A 7254-nucleotide genomic window follows, 5' to 3' on the forward strand; every position below is an offset into this window, starting at 1 on the left:
CAAAGACTTGAGACTTGCAAAACAACGACTTGGTCCCACCTCTGTCAGTGTTGGGAAAGTTACTTTTAAAATGTAATCCCCTACAGATTACAGATTACATACCTCAAAATGTAGTTTGTAACAGAATCCATTAAATTACTTAAAGTGAGTAAAGTAATCTGAATACTTTGGATTACTTGATTAGGATATCGTAACATAAGAAGTTTTGTCTGCTAAAAGAAAATAAAAAGCCCAGACTTTACTGAACCAAATTAAAAATATTATTGATAGAAGAAGTGGAGACACGATCCATGTGACATGGTTTAGTCCTGTTAAATCCTGTTTTAGTCCTGGTTTAGATCTAGTTTAGACCTGGTTTAGATCTAGTTTAGACCAGGTTTTAGCCCTGGTTTAGACCTGGTTTAGTCCTAGCTTAGACCTGGTTATAGTCTTGGTTTAGTCCTAGTTTAGACCTGGTTTTAGTCTTGGTTTAGACCTAGTTTAGACCTAGTTTAGACCTGGTTTGGACCTGGTTTAGATCTGGTTTGGACCTGGTTTAGACCTGGTTTAGACCTGGTTTAGACCTAGTTTGGACCTGGTTTAGACCTGGTTTAGACCTGGTTTAGACCTAGTTTGGACCTGGTTTGGACCTTGGTTTGGACCTGATTTTAGACCTGGTTTAGACCTGGTTTAGTGTCCAGCAATGAGTGGAATTACCGAGAAAAAAAAAAAGAGATATAGCCCAAAATATGAAAACAGGAAAATACTGCTGTGTAATCCATTTATTTCAACAAAGTAACTGTAATCCAATTACCACTCACTGAAACAGTAATTGTAACTGAATACATACTTACTACTCATAATTTATACTCTGATTATGTAACTCTGGTACATGTAATCTGTTACTCCCCAACACTGCCTGTGTTTGACTTGGGACTTGACTCACCTCTGTGAGTGGTGCCTCCAGTCAGTCCCACACCTACAGGGAACGAAAATGACATCAGCTGCAAAGTATGAATCAAAACAACAACATACATGCAGTAAGAAGCTGTATGTAATTGTGTATAACAGTGTGTGTGTGTGTGTGTGTGTGTGTGTGTGTGTGTGTGTGTGTGTGTGTGTGTGTGTGTGTGTGTGTGTGTGTGTGAGAGAGAGACTTTTATCTGCTGTGAGCTCCACTAGGCTCCATTTTCTGCTCCGAGGGTCTGCAGAAAGAAGTCAAGTGGAGAAAAGCCACGATAAAGACTAGAGCCGAGGAGGAGGAGGAGGAGGAGAGGGGGAAGGGGTGAGAAGAAGAGGAGGAAGAAGAAGAGAGGAGGAGAAAAAGAGAGAGAGGAGACACGAGGAGGAACATAAAGAGAAAAAGGAGAGGCAAAGGAGGAAGACAGAGAGGAAGAAGTGGAGGAGAGAGGACGGTGGTGTCAGAGACTGGGACTCTCTCGGTCTGTGGTGGTTGGTAATAATAAAAATTGAATGAATCGAGTGCGTAATTAAAGGTTGTATGGAGGATTTTTTTTTGTTTCAAATTGTCATTGAATGTTTAAAATACCATTACAGAGACGCAGCAGCTTTGTAATTATGATGAACAAGTAAAAAAAAGAATGAAAATCTATCAACTGTAGACGTAGTGAGGCCAGATAAACATCAGCCAATAGAAAACGAGGCTCCCTCTTTTTCTATTGGCTGTTAGGTTGTCAGTCAAACTCCCTACGTTTTTAGTGTAACTGACTCATCGGCGCGCGGGGATTATGTGGTTTATGCGGCGGTTCTTAGAGGCTTTTTCAAACTGTAGCTTCCTTGCAATTCGCACAAAGTTTGTTGCGATGGCGGATGAGAATCCAAGACCAGTTCGCCGCAAAAGAAAGTCCGAAGGGTCTAAAAACTGACGCGTCAGTCGCTACAATATTTCTAGGCAGGTCACTTCAACGGTAATTCTGAACATGCAGTGGATGTAAACAAATGTGATTTGTAGAGTAAAGAGGCGGGAGGAGATGTTTCTACTGAGGAAGGTTGTGTCACACATGCACAACATTTGAAAAAGTACTGTCGCTGTATTTCGCTTCCCTTAAAAAATCCTCTACACAACCTTTAACGCGCCACAACTCTAAAAAATTAAATTAGTTAAAAAAGTTAAATTGTTCTGCACTCGGCCCATTCACGACTAAAATGTGTCAGTATAGTCACATTTTCTTTGCGTTTTGGTCGTTTTTAAGCAGCTTTTTTGTATTTTACCAAAACAAATGTCAATGTATGTCTCTCTTTACTGTTGGTAAGTAATAAATTGGTCAAAAATAGAAACATTTCTTGTGTAAAACTGGGACAAATCAGTGGTTTTGGACAAATCTGCTGGGACAGGGGACACTGGGCTCAAAACCGGGGCTGTCCCGGGGAAACAGGGACGTCTGATCACCTTAAAATACATTTTCTTTTACTTCATCACAGTGTTGTAGAAAACTTAACATGTTTAGTGTAATCTTGGCTAGTTAGGTTACGATATAGTTTTATATTTATGCTCAGATTTGACTATTTATTTGACAATGATGCCGTGTTTCTTTTGGTTAGTTCCAATGGGCTCTGTTCACGTTATATTACAAAACCGGCAGACGTCTGGAAACATGCAGATGATAACTTCCTTTGGGCTCTGTTAGTGACAAAATCTAGTAAAACTGAGAAAATATTCCAGTTTTCTTCATCTAGATGTCATTGTATTCTTTATTTTTTTCCTTTTATAAATTGCCTATTAATTTGTGTATTACAATTTGTCAAACTTAATAATAATAATAATTTTTTAAAAAGCAGCTGCCTGTAAGTGACATTGAAAATGCTTTGGCAGGTTGTGAAGATGCTGCTGCTGAATCCAGAGTTTTCTGCAGCTGAACACTACAGGTGACGTCACTTCTGTCTCACGGTGAAATCGTTTGTGGAGTCTTCATCTGTGAAAGGATCCCCCAAAAGCTCGACTGATTTCACTGATATTATAGTGAAATGTATCAGAACAAGTTTGTTTTGACATAAAAAAAATACATCTTTTCACAAGAGCTTAAAAGAGGGAAACTGCTAACATGCTTAAGTTTTATTCAGTTTGAAGTGTTTTACTCTTTTTGGGAAAAAAATAAAAAATAAAATTGGCACCAGAGTTGAGGGTTAATTTAGTAGGGCAACAACAAAAACAACACATTTTTAATGACCTACTGTTTATTTGTAGATCTCAGTTTGTGTTTTTCATAGTTTTCAACAACAAATAATAAGTTATTTTAAATGTTATTAAATTTTAACAGTACTAGTGTAAAATATATCACTCATTTTAAAAGATCTTTGGCATTTTTTACCCTAACAACATGAAACTTGTTGCTTCACACACCCGGATCATTAGAATGACATTCTCCAAATCTGAGATCAGTCAGATGAGTGGTTCAAGAGTTTTGCATAGAACAAACCAGCAGGAGGAGACACAGACAGACGTCCCTCGCATTAATAGATAAATGTCCGTTGCACCAAATGACATTTTTAAGACGTATCTGGTTTTAAAGGCAGAAAAATGTTTTTTGTCAACGTTTTTCAATATACACTTAAATATACCAGAAAATGTACACATTTTGCATGTCATTATATTTTAATTTTTTGAGCATTTGAAAACAACGTCAACATACGGGTTTATTTAAAAACAAATCTAGTCTGCAAAAAACAAAATCTAGTTAGGTTAAGATGACTTCAACTAGGAACATTTTATCATGATTTGAGTAAATTTCACTTGAAAAGTAAATTAATTTATACTATTTATAAATGAATTAATAAATAGTAAAAGTAAAGTTATCTGCCAGTGGAACAAGACTTTTTGTATTTAAAATATGAAAATACATCTTACTACACTTAAAAAAAAAACAAAACTTTTCCCACTTAAAATAGGAAACAAAATCAAATGTTCACACTTGTTCTATTGGTAGAAAATTTCACTTGTCAAGTTGAATCGACTCCAATAAAGTAAAATGTTCTTAATTTAACTCATTTTAACTTACTTAGATACTGTTTTTTTGTTTTTTTTAATGCATAACTCTGATCTTCCTCGTATCTGCTGCTCTGCTCCGTCTCGTGCTCCAGACTGAGGCGTGTGGAGGTGATGGAGAGGAGCACGTGTTTGGAGATGCGCCGGGGTGAAAACGAGTCTTTAACTGAATCACACGAGGCCCTGCCCTTCGCTGTACGCTCGCTCTGAGGAGGAGGAGGAGGAGGAGGGTGGTTCTGATCTCACCCGTGGGACCTCTCCTCTGTCAGAGCTCCACCGTAATCGTCTCCGTCTCTCTCCTCCGTCACTCAAGAACCTGTTAACCCCGCCCCGCCCCTGCTCCACTTTCACTCTGCTCTACGACCGGATATAGAAACGGACATAACTAACCTACTGATAATCGCCGCGTTACAAAAAGGAAATGAGCATGGACGCGCTTCCGGCTCCATCGACTCTGGGTCCAGTTCACTTTCTATTGAAAAAACATCGCCGCTCTCTCTGTAACTGCTGCTGTCAGGTGTGTTGTTTTGGTTTTAAATTTTTTGTATTAACCCACTTTACATGATTTTTCTGTTTTTTATATATTTTATTTTTATTTTTTTGTAATTTTCTTTTTTATTTTCTTAAGAGTAAGTGTAAATGATACTTACAATAAATAAATAAATAAACAAATAAATAAATAAATAAAAATAAATAAATAACTAATACAAATTATTATTATTATTATTATTATTATTATTATTATTATTATTATTATTATTATATCCAAAAATGTTTTCATATCCATATATTAGTTTTATTTCTCAGAGTATTTTATTTATTTATTTTTATTTATTTATTATTTTATATATTAATTTTACATTATTTATTTTTATTTATTTATTTATTTTTTGACACCCTTTTTATTCTTTTGATCATGCATAATTCTTATGTCTTTCCTTCTTTTTTATTATCATATTCATGTATTACAATGAACATTATTGGTTTAAATTTCATTATTTAAAATTACCATATTATTTTATTTAGCATTCATTATATTATTAATTTTTATTTTATTGGTGCTTTTATTTCACTGTTTTGTCCATAAATTAAGCTCTGAACATTAATAACAGACCAGTCTGATGCCTTCTTTCCCTGAGGTTGTTGGTCGTTACCTTAAACTTTTGGTCTACAGGAAAAATAAATAGATAAAGGAGGTGTACTTGTCTTGTCTTAAAAACAAGAAAGTGACCAGCATGCTAATGTGTTCTTCCTGAATCAGATTTTTACCTCAAAACTGCTTATACAATCTATCAAAAATTAAATATTAAATATTAAACAATCTATCAATCTATCAAAAGACATTTTGCTCTAATACACGCTCAAAAAGTCTGATACAGGTAACTGTTTGTTTACTTAAAGTTAAAGGAGTGCATTTTGGAGAGCATTTGTATATTTCAGGAATACATTTGTGTGTTTTGGAGTCATTTGTGTGTTTCTGAGGTTTATTTGTGTGTTTTCGAGTGCATTTATGTGTTTTGGGAGTTTGTTTGTGTGTTGTGGAAGTGCATTTGTGTGTTTCTGAAGTGGATTTGTGTGTTTTTGGAGTGCATTTGTGTGTTTTTTTGTGTGTTATTGGAGTACATTTGTGTGTTTTTTGTGTGTTTTTGGAGTGCATTTGTGTGTTTTTTGTGTGTTATTGGAGTACATTTGTGTGTTTCGGAAGTGCATTTTTGCATTTTGTGAGTGCATTTATGTGTTTATGGAGTGCATTTGTGTGTTTTGTGAGTGCATTTGTGTGTTTTTGGAGTCATTTGTGTGTTTTGTGAGTGCATTTGTGTGTTTTGTGAGTGCATTTGTGTGTTTTGTGAGTGCATTTGTGTGTTTTTTGGAGTGCATTTGTGTGTTTTGTGAGTGCATTTGTGTGTTTTGTGAGTGCATTTGTGTGTTTTTGTGAGTGCATTTGTGTGTTTTTTGAGTGCATTTGTGTGTTTTGTGAGTGCATTTGTGTGTTTTTGTGAGTGCATTTGTGTGTTTTGTGAGTGCATTTGTGTGTTTTGTGAGTGCATTTTGTGTGTTTTGTGAGTGCATTTGTGTGTTTTGTGAGTGCATTTGTGTGTTTTGTGAGTGCATTTGTGTGTTTTGTGTGTTTGTGAGTGCATTTGTGTGTTTTTGGAGTGCATTTGTGTGTTTTTGGAGTGCATTTGTGTGATTTTTGAGTGCTTTTGTGTGTTTTGTGAGTGCATTTGTGTGTTTTGTGAGTGCATTTGTGTGTTTGTTTTGTGTGTTTTGTGTGTTTTGTGAGTGCATTTGTGTGTTTTGTGTGTGAGTGCATTTTGTGTTTTGTTTTTGTGTGTTTTGTGCAGTGAGTGCATTTGTGTGTTTGTGTGTTTTGTGAGTGCATTTGTGTGTTTTTGTGAGTCATTTGTGTGTTTTGTGAGTGCATTTGTGTGTTTTGTGTGTGTGATTTTGTGGAGTGCATTTGTGTGTTTTGTGAGTGCATTTGTGTGTTTTGTGAGTGCATTTGTGTGATTTTGGAGTGCATTTGTGTGTTTTGAGTGATTTGTGCATTTGTGTGTTTTGTTGAGTGCATTTGTGTGTTTTGTGAGTTGCATTTGTGTGTTTGTGAGTGCATTTGTGTGTGTGTGTTTTGTGAGTGCATTTGTGTGTTTTGGAGTATTTGTGTGTTTTGTGTGTTTTGTGAGTGCATTTGTGTGTTTTGTGAGTGCATTTGTGTGTTTTGTGAGTGCATTTGTGTGTTTTGTGAGTGCATTTGTGTGATTTTGGAGTGCATTTGTGTGTTTTGTGCGTGCATTTGTGTGATTTTGGAGTGCATTTGTGTGTTTTGTGAGTGCATTTGTGTGATTTTGGAGTGCATTTGTGTGTTTTTGTGTGAGTGCATTTGTGTGTTTTGTGAGTGCATTTGTGTGTTTTTGTGAGTGCATTTGTGTGTTTTTGGAGTGCATTTGTGTGTTTTGTGAGTGCATTTGTGTGTTTTTGGAGTGCATTTGTGTGTTTTTGAGTGCATTTGTGTGTTTTGGAGTGCATTTGTGTGTTTTGTGAGTGCATTTGTGTTTTGTGTTTGTGTGAGTGCATTTGTGTGTTTTGTGTGCATTTGTGAGTGCCATTTGTGTGTCATTTGTGTGTTTTTGGAGTGCATTTGTGTGTTTTGTGAGTGCATTTGTGTGTGTTGTTTGTGTGGGAGTGCATTTGTGTTTTGTTTTTGTGAGTGCATTTGTGTGTTTTGTGAGTGCTTTGTGTGATTTTGTGCAGTTTGTGTGTTTTGTTTGTGA

The sequence above is a fragment of the Boleophthalmus pectinirostris genome, unplaced genomic scaffold (genome assembly GCF_026225935.1).
Source record: "Boleophthalmus pectinirostris isolate CB_2022bp ecotype Guang Dong unplaced genomic scaffold, ASM2622593v1 HiC_scaffold_4, whole genome shotgun sequence".
Classification (NCBI taxonomy): Eukaryota; Metazoa; Chordata; class Actinopteri; order Gobiiformes; family Gobiidae; genus Boleophthalmus; species Boleophthalmus pectinirostris.